Below are 10,476 nucleotides of genomic sequence, written 5' to 3'. Positions count from 1 at the left end.
ACCGCCATTGCGTCACAAATTGTTGGAGAAACTACGGTTGCTACTGCTAAGAATGGGGGATACCATTGCGATCTTCAGGCAGTGAACGAATTGTGTCACGACAGTTGAACCGTTGTTTCGAGTTGTAGTAGAGCAATCTCTTGTGCAATTCCGTGCTGTTATGGACGCAATGGTCGTCATACCGAGTAACGTTTGTAACCTGGCACATGAAACAATTATTTCCGCAAAATTTCACTGTATTACGCTCACTCGTTTTTCATGGGGGCCCTCTCAAGTACCGAAAGTTTAACTGCAACCACCCAGTACATGCTGCACGGAAATCGTCTCAGTGAGTCAGTAAAACCGCAGAAGTCATGACCCCCCAACCAGAAAAATGGCGTTTTTCTTATGCTTAAATAAAAATAATGTTTGATGCAGTGACAAGAAGCATAATTTTGTGAAGAGACTAGATAGTAAATTTTATCGCGCTAATAAAGCGCTCCGTCATCAGGCCACATGTGGACCACCGGGACCATCCGACCGCCGTGTCATCCTCAGTTGAGAATGCGGATAGGAGGGGCGTGTGGTCAGCACATCGCTCTCCCGGTCGTTACGATGGTTTTCTTTGGCCGGAGCCGCTACCATTCGGTCGAGTAGCTACTCAATTGGCATCACGAGGCTGAGTGCACCCCGAAAAATGGCAACAGCACGTGGCGGCCCGGATGGTCACCCATCCAAGTGCCGGCCACGCCCGACAGCGCTTAACTTCGGTGATCTGACGGGAACCGGTGTATCCACTGCGGCAAGGCCGTTGCCCTTTATCGCGCTAAAAGCTTCTTCATTATTCTTCTAACTGCTTTGATGCGGCTTACCAAGACTTCTTTATCTATGCCAACCTCTTCATAATTTGTTTCATAAATTCCAATCTCTGGCTTCTCCTACAGGTTTTGGTCTCAACGACTCCCTCTAGTACCATAGGAGTTAGTCCGCGTTGTCTGAACGTACGCTCTTTCATCCTGTCCGTTCTTCTTGTTTCTGTTTTCCACACACTCCTTTGCAGAAGACCACCTCAATTCGTATCTATTCAGTTAATTTAATTATCAGCCTCCCGTAATAAATATCACGTCTTAAATCTTCGATGCTCTTATTTCCTGGTTCTACTACACTGCAGGATTCATCTCCATAAATCTGTTTTCCAGGCGCGCCTTCCCAGTAATGTCTCTCTCAAATGAAGACCGAGGACGGATTCAAATAGACTTCTTCTAGCTAAAAGCGCCCTTTTTATGCTAATCAGATTCTTGTATCCACTTTGTTGCGTGTTTCATGCACTATTTTGCATCCAAGGCAGCAGAATTCGTTCAATCCGTCTACTAATGGCAGTTAATCTGGCTTATTAACGGCCTCACGGTTGTTGCCAACACTGATGAGACAACACATTATGACCACTTCCATAATAGCGTGATGTTGTTGGTCCACCTTTGAAATGCAGTACAGCAGCGATTTTGCTCGTTAAGCATTTGACAGGTCTTTGGTAGGTTGTGAAAGGTACGTTGCACTAGACATCTACACACAGGTGACGTGATTTCCGTAAATGGAGGGCCGCTAGTTTGTAGCCGCAGAGCTACCGCCCGATAGCGTCACAGACGTGTTCCATCGGTTTGAAGTTGATTAGTGGCAGTGCATTGCTTGACTGACACGTCTCGTGTTTTCTTGTCATAATGCTCTTTAATTCATTTGATTTGAATTCAGTTGAGGTTAGCTGATGTTTCGTCACGTTTATAGGAAGCAGTAATCAGTGATTGCAGATATTAGGACGTTAACTAACATCTTACCTCTTCCTATATATGCAGGTTGATTCAGCTGCCCCTGCCGATTTTGTTTTATGCAGCCCGCCATGTTATATCTGGCCTTCATAAACTACGCGCTGGATTTTCATGTTCTCCCACTTCTTACGCACAACAGAAAAGAATGCACAGAACTTTTTTGTAGGAAATTTAATGTAGCTAAATTGTGTACTGGGGTACGTTTCTGGTGAAGGCCACAGTTTTGAGTTATTCAAGAAAAACGTTCAAAAATCACCCTCAAACTCACCCCCCACACAAACACACATCCCACACCAGTCATGATTTCTAGTATATTGTTCGTGGCACTCCCTCCTATCACTGCACAGAAATTTCCGACTACACGAACCATTCCCGATATTCGACCTTTCTTGGTCTCTACTGATTGGGCTAGTAACCCACCAGCATGGTCAGCTATTGCGTTAACATTAATAATTTAAACATGCCTGTAAGAATAATGAAAAAACGACTTTTGTAAACATTACACTAAAACTAATTACGTTGAGAAATCGATCAAAACTTAAGATATAGAAAAACATTGGTTTCGTAGGCCGAATACAACGATGTAATTGTTTACTTTAAGCTTTTCAGATTCACAAAATTGTTAGGTAAAATGTACACAAACGTCAGTTTTACCCGTTGGATTAGTAAGGCCAATCAATGTAGACAAAAAAAGGACGAATGTGGAAAGTAATTGATGCAGTCGAAGATAGGAGGGAGTGCCATAAACAACATACTAGAAAATCTGACCGGTGAGGGCTGAGTGTGGGAGTGAGAGTGCCTTTGAAGGTCACTTTTGCAAGTTTTTCTTGAAAAACTTGAAAACTACGGCCTCTTGTGAAAACGTACCCCAGTACAAAAATTAACTAGATGAAATTTCCTACAAAAAGGCCATGTTCATTTTCTCTGTAGGACTAGTAGTTTGAGCGTGGAGATTTTTATTATTATTTTTATATTTATTTCATTAATAGTGCAGAGTAACCCACCGCCTTGAGATGTAAGGTGGGTCGGGTGCTTCTGAATCTAACCGCAAAGACTTCTCATTGTTACAGTCTTATTGGCATAGAGTTGTTAATTTTTTTTTCTAAAAAAAATACAAAGAACATAATAAAGATTTCTCTAAGGTTACAGCGAATTGAATGCTTCACAATTGCTAAAATGATTCCATACAATTTGTTACTACCTAGTTGATGAGAATATAATTTATATAATGCAAATGTCAAGGAAAAATAAAAAAAAAATAAAGCGAGAGCGAGAAAGTAAGAAAATCTCGCGTGTGGGTTACGAAAGCCAGATATAAAATTGCAGGATGCATAAAACTACATCAGTCGGCCAGCTGAATCACCCAGCAGATCTGTCCGTAGTTTTTGTGAATGGAAAATCCCAGATCAAGGCACTGTCTGTGAATCTTATATTCCATAGCGCAGCGAAGCCCCGTTCAGTTCTTGGGAGCGACCACCCTTTGTGGCTTAAGGCCAGGTAGCGGACGGCCTCGTCCAGCAGAACGTAAAAATCGCTTGCCGCAGCATTGTCCGAGTCCTGCCTGCGTCATTGTCCGAATGTTGCGTACCGCCCGTGGTGAATCCCAGAACGGTAACCCAGCCGCATTTCGCGCTAGATATGGTCCAGTGGCTTCCCAGTCAATCAGACTGATGTCACGGTATAACACTTCAGTTTGAGCGATTGGCTAGCGAACCGGTGCATCGAGTCGCAACTGACAAAAAAAACGTGTTTTCAAGTTGGAAAGTCCTCAGGAGCAGTTGCTATGAGGAGACACGCGCTCCACAGAACTGTGAGAAATCGCTTGGGTCAGCCCTACAAGTCTGTTGAAAATTTGGAACGTGACTCCTTTAGTGATGAACAGCTATAGTGTAGCAGAGTAGCGGAGCCTAGTGCTGGCTTCCAGAAAGTCCAAAACGTGGAGCCAGCTGATTGTATAGAGAGACAATTCGATAGCAGAGTGGGGATTACAGAAAGATCTTTTCAGAACTGCGTCCAGTCATGGGTTCATATTGCAAACTGGGAAATATTTATTTACATATAGCCTTGCCATTGGGCAAAGTTTTGTAAAAAAAATCATTTGACTGGCGCACCGAAAGGTACACTGACACAGAACGAAGAGTTAGTCTGGAGAACGAAAAGAATAATACTTGTTTACTGAGCATCGAACAGAGCAGGCTTCCCCTCCGGCAAATAACGACTCCTCAACACCGTGAATCTCTCCGCCAGCAGCACTTACAATGGACCGTAAAAAAACTTCCTCTCTCCGATTTAATTCATATTGACGAAATGTGTAGGGCACGACTAGAACTTCAAAGTAGGTGAACAGGAAGATGCAACCCTCAACCGTTTTGGAGGAAATCAAGTTTCAAAATTTTAGGCGTGATTACATACTTTGTTTGACTGCTAATTTTCACGGAGTCCGCAGCCGAGCGAGTAAACACTGAGCCCTAACATCATGTCAGTAGGAATCAAATCGGTGTGGGGCAGTTCGTACAATCCCCATTTTAGAAGCAGATATGACCTCTGCTACACTACGGGCAGAGTTTGGTAAAACGACACGGGCTTAGGCAAACGAATCAGTAGGCTCAAATGTTATCGTAGGAGAAATGTAGGGGTTGAGCTACAGACGCGGATCATATTACACTACTGGCCATTACAATTGCTACACCAAGAATAAATGCAGATCATAACCAGGTATTCATTGGACAAATATATTATACTAAAACTGACTTGTGATTACATTTTCACGCAATTTGGGTGCATAGATGCTGAGAAATCAGCACCCAGAACAACCACCTCTGGCCGTAATAACGGCCTTGATACGCCTGGGTATTGAATCAAACAGAGCTTGGATGGCGTGTACAGGTACAGCTGCCCATGTAGCTTCAACACGATACCACAATTCATCAAGAGTAGTGACTGGCGTATTGTGACGAGCCAGTTGCTCGGCCACCATTGACCAGACGTTTTCAGTTGGTGAGAGATCTGGAGAATGTGCTGACCAGGGCAGCAGTCGAACATTTTCTGTATCCAAAAAAGGCCCGTACAGGACCTGCAACATGCGTTCGTACATTATCCTGCTGAAATGTAGGGTTTCGGAGGGATCGAATGAAGGGTAGAGGGCAGAAGGCAGAGCCACGGGTTGTAACACATCTGAAATGTAACGTCCACTGTTCAAAGTGCTGTCAATGCGAACAAGAGGTGACCGAGAAGTGTAACCACGCCGGGTGATACGCCAGTATGGCGATGACGAATACACGCTTCCAATGTGCGTTCACCGCGATATTGCCAAACACGGATGCGGCCATCATGATACTGTAAACAGAAACTGGATTCATCGGAAAAAATGACGTTTTACCATTCGTGCACCCAGGTTAGTCGTTGAGTACACCACCGCAGGCGCTCCTGTCTGTGATGCAGCGTCAACGGTAACCACAGCCACGGTCTCCGAGCTGATAGTCCATGCTGCTGCAAACGTCGTCGAACTGTTCGTGCAGGTGGTTGTAGTCTAGCAAACGTCCCCATCTGTTGACTCAGGGATCGAGACGTGGGTGCACGATCCGTTACAGCCATGCGGATAAGATGCCTGTCATCTGGACTGCTAGTGATACGAGGCAGTTGGGATCCAGCACGGCGTCCCGCATTACCCTCCTGAACCCACCGATTGCATATTCTGCTAAAAGTCATTGGATCTCGACCAACGCGGACAGCAATGTCGTGATACAATAAACCGCAATCGCGAACGCTACAATCCGACCTTAAACAAAGTCGGAAACGCGATGGTACGCATTTCTCCTCCTTACGCGAGGCATCACAACAACGTGGCACCAGGCAACTCCGGTCAACTGCTGTTTGTGTATAAGAAATCGATTGGAAACTTTCCTCGTGTCAGCACGTTGTAGGTGTCGCCACCGGCGCCAGTCCAGGCAGCAGTGCATAACTGGTCACATATACGGACGCAACAATCCTTTGCGCGTAGAACTGAGAAGCTTGTCCAGCGTAGAACTCGAGCGGTGTTATTCTCGATAAATGTTATATTCCGTTTAGGTAAAAGATTCTTTGAAAATAAAATCCTGTTGTTATTGGAATGGCCTTTGTATTATAACACGAAATTGACAGTCATGCCACTACTGTATCTGCCTAGAAATTTTATTGAAATACAAAAACTTTCAGTGAAGAATACTGCGATGATGATTTAGTGCGTTAACGTCGTGTTTCCACTTCGCATGCAGAAGTGCGTTAATATAAATATTGGGCGATAGGGTGCTAAGGTCGCCGTTGGGAGTGACTGCGATTGTGGCGCCGCGGTGCAAACCGCGGCTGTCCCGGTAATGAGGCTCGCTGGTTTTACGAGCTCGCGGACTTATCGCTGGGATGCGCACCCCAGTGGTGGTAAAACGAGCAGCGCCAAACACCCGCCACAGCTCCCGCTAATTAACGGCACCCCTCTCTGCCCCCACCCCCTCCTCACACACACTCACACACACACACACACACACACACACACCAGCGCCCAGGAGCCGCCGCGAGCGCGCCGCTATGCGGGCTTCCGCAGTACCCCCGTTCCGTCGCCCCCCAGCAACCACTGCCGCAATCCAGTCCCCCTTGCGCATCTCCTCGATCCACCATCGCAATTTCCTTTTCACAAGCGACCCGCCACCACTGCCTGCTTGCTCCTTCCCCCTCGGCTTCCTGTCGTTACCGCCAAGTAAACGTACGGCGGCTTGATCTGCTCCAGATATCTACTTTTAGCAATTTCCAGTTGTCATCACTAGTTTCACTGTATGGATATATTTCATTAACAAACATACGGATGCAATTGTTCTCCTTGTACAATGTCGAACTTCATCCGTTCGGTGCTTCATCGTGTTATGTAGTAGTAAATGACGAGATGATCTGTATTGATTTTAACAGGTATGTTCTCCGCTTTTTCTAACTCGTTGCAATTTACACAGACGGAAAAAAATCGCAACACCAAGAGGGAGTTATGCGACATAAACAAAAATTGGTAGACGTGTTTCTTCATCTGAAAATGTTAGCGGCAAGAAAAAAAAAATGGTCCAAATGGCTCTGAGCACTATGGGACTCAACTGCTGTGGTCATAAGTCCCCTAGAACTTAGAACTACTTAAACCTAACTAACCTAAGGACATCACACACATCCATGCCCGAGGCAGGATTCGAACCTGCGACCGTAGCGGTCGTGCGGTTCCAGACTGTAGCGCCTTTAACCGCTCGGCCACTCCGGCCGGCGGCAAGAAACAATCAATGCCTTCTCTGCGCGATAGCAATGGAGATACTATCGAAGACAGTGCTGCCAAAGCAGAGTTACTAAACACAGGCTTCCGAAATGGCTTCGCAAAAGAAGACGAAGTAAGTATTCCAGAATTCGAATCAATAACAGCTGTCAACATGAGTAACGTAGAAGTAAATGTCCACGGAGTAGTGAAGCAACTTAAATCATTAATGAAAGCAAGTTTTCTGGTCCAGACTGTATACCAGTTAGCTTCCTTTCAGAGTATCCTGATGCATCAGCTCCGTACTTAACAATCATAAACATCAGTTCGCTCGACGGAAGATCCGTACCCAAAGACTGGAAAGTTGCACAGGTCACACCAATATTCAAGAAAGGTAGTACCTCTTAATTACAGGCCCGTATCATTAACGTCGATATTCAGCAGGATTCTGTAACATAGATTATGTTCGAACATTATGAATTACCTCGAAGAAAAAATTTGTGGTAAGATCTTATGGGACCAAACTACTTAGGTCATCGGTCCCTAAGCCTACACAGTACTTAATCTACCTTAAACTAACTTACGCTATGGACAACACACTCACACCCATGCCTGAGGGAGGACTCGAACCTCTGACGGGGGAGCCGCACGGACCGTGACAAGGCGCCTCAGACCGCATTTACGTCGAAGAAAACGATCTATTGGCACACGGTGAACAAGGGTTTAGAAAACATCGTTCCTATAAAACACAACTAGCTCTTTATTCGCATGAAACGTTGAGTGCTGTGACAAGAGATTTCAGATCGATTCCGTATTTCTGGATTTCCGGAAGGCTTTTGACACTGTACCACATAAGCGGCTTGTAGTGACACTCAGTGCTTATGAAAAATCGTCTCAGTTATGTGACTGGATTTGTGGTGTCCTGTCAGAGAGGTCACAGTTCGCAGTAATTGACGGAAACTCGTCGGGTAAAACAGAAGTGATTTCTGGCGTTCCCCAAGGTAGTGTTAGAGGCCCTTTGCTGTTCCTTATCTATATAAACGATCTGGGAGACAATCTGAGCAGCCGTCTTAGATTGTTTGCAGATGACGCTGTCGTTTATCGTCCATTAAAGTCATCAGAAGATCAAAACAAATTGCAAAACGATTTAGAAAACATACACTCCTGGAAATGGAAAAAAGAACACATTGACACCGGTGTGTCAGACCCACCATACTTGCTCCGGACACTGCGAGAGGGCTGTACAAGCAATGATCACACGCACGGCACAGCGGACACACCAGGAACCGCGGTGTTGGCCGTCGAATGGCGCTAGCTGCGCAGCATTTGTGCACCGCCGCCGTCAGTGTCAGCCAGTTTGCCGTGGCATACGGAGCTCCATCGCAGTCTTTAACACTGGTAGCATGCCGCGACAGCGTGGACGTGAACCGTATGTGCAGTTGACGGACTTTGAGCGAGGGCGTATAGTGGGCATGCGGGAGGCCGGGTGGACGTACCGCCGAATTGCTCAACACGTGGGGCGTGAGGTCTCCACAGTACATCGATGTTGTCGCCAGTGGTCGGCGGAAGGTGCACGTGCCCGTCGACCTGGGACCGGACCGCAGCGACGCACGGATGCACGCCAAGACCGTAGGATCCTACGCAGTGCCGTAGGGGACCGCACCGCCACTTCCCAGCAAATTAGGGACACTGTTGCTCCTGGGGTATCGGCGAGGACCATTCGCAACCGTCTCCATGAAGCTGGGCTACGGTCCCGCACACCGTTAGGCCGTCTTCCGCTCACGCCCCAACATCGTGCAGCCCGCCTCCAGTGGTGTCGCGACAGGCGTGAATGGAAGGACGAATGGAGACGTGTCGTCTTCAGCGATGAGAGTCGCTTCTGCCTTGGTGCCAATGATGGTCGTATGCGTGTTTGGCGCCGTGCAGGTGAGCGCCACAATCAGGACTGCATACGACCGAGGCACACAGGGCCAACTCCCGGCATCATGGTGTGGGGAGCGATCTCCTACACTGGCCGTACACCACTGGTGATCGTCGAGGGGACACTGAATAGTGCACGGTACATCCAAACCGTCATCGAACCCATCGTTCTACCATTCCTAGACCGGCAAGGGAACTTGCTGTTCCAACAGGACAATGCACGTCCGCATGTATCCCGTGCCACCCAACGTGCTCTAGAAGGTGTAAGTCAACTACCCTGGCCAGCAAGATCTCCGGATCTGTCCCCCATTGAGCATGTTTGGGACTGGATGAAGCGTCGTCTCACGCGGTCTGCACGTCCAGCACGAACGCTGGTCCAACTGAGGCGCCAGGTGGAAATGGCATGGCAAGCCGTTCCACAGGACTACATCCAGCATCTCTACGATCGTCTCCATGGGAGAATAGCAGCCTGCATTGCTGCGAAAGGTGGATATACACTGTACTAGTGCCGACATTGTGCATGCTCTGTTGCCTGTGTCTATGTGCCTGTGGTTTTGTCAGTGTGATCATGTGATGTATCTGACCCCAGGAATGTGTCAATAAAGTTTCCCCTTCCTGGGGCAATGAATTCACGGTGTTCTTATTTCAATTTCCAGGAGTGTATCTAATGTTTCTGAATTTCCACTGCTACGAGTGTGAATCCTGAATCCTTCCTGGTCATGCTGACAAAGTTTTATGAATTTATTTGTAAAAGTATACACAGTGGAAGAAATTGATATGTCTTGTGGTGCCTCTCCTGCTCCATTCGGCCCGTTTCACGTTCTACCCCCCCCCCCCCCCCAGAGAAAGCTATTTGCGGAAATATCTGAACACAAAAAAATGGTTCAAATGGCTCTCAGCGCTATGGGACTTAACTACTGAGGTCATCAGTCCCCTAGAACTTAGAACTACTTAAACCTAACTAACCTAAGGACATCACACACATCCATGCCAGAGGCAGGATTCGAACCTGCGACCGTAGCAGTCACGCGGTTCCAAACTGACGCGCTTAGAACCGCACAGCCACACCGGCCGGCTATCTGAACACACTTTACAGTACAGTGTACTGTGTACAGTACAGGAACAATACGGAGACGACGACTGTATCAGCATGACAGTGCTCCTTATCGTAAAGCAACATTTGTGAGGCAATGGTACTTGGACTGTAACATTCACGAAATGGACTGGCCTGCCCACAGAGCCGCGACCTGTTTCCAATTGTCGATTGATTTGGGGGTGGGGACCAAACAGCGAGGTCATCAGCCCATCGGATTAGGCAAGGATGGGGAAGGAAGTCGGCCGTGCCCTTTGAAAGGAACCATCCCGCCATTTACCTAAAGCGATTTAGGAAAATCACGGAAAACTTAAATCAGGATGGCCGGACGCGGGTTTGAACCGTCGTCCTCCAGAATGCGGATCCAGTGAGCTGGCTACTGGCGCCACCTCGCTCGGTGTTTC

The 10,476-nt window shown here is 47.2% G+C and overlaps 1 pseudogene; it reads right to left on the bottom strand.

The window, feature by feature from the left end:
* Positions 1-677: 677 nt before the first annotated feature.
* Positions 678-795, bottom strand: LOC126164090 (5S ribosomal RNA; annotated as a pseudogene).
* Between the last annotated feature and the right edge of the window lie 9,681 nt (positions 796-10,476).

This window comes from Schistocerca cancellata, chromosome 2 (assembly GCF_023864275.1).
Source record: "Schistocerca cancellata isolate TAMUIC-IGC-003103 chromosome 2, iqSchCanc2.1, whole genome shotgun sequence".
NCBI classification, from domain to species: Eukaryota; Metazoa; Arthropoda; class Insecta; order Orthoptera; family Acrididae; genus Schistocerca; species Schistocerca cancellata.
This window is presented reverse-complemented; position numbering and strand designations above follow the sequence as displayed.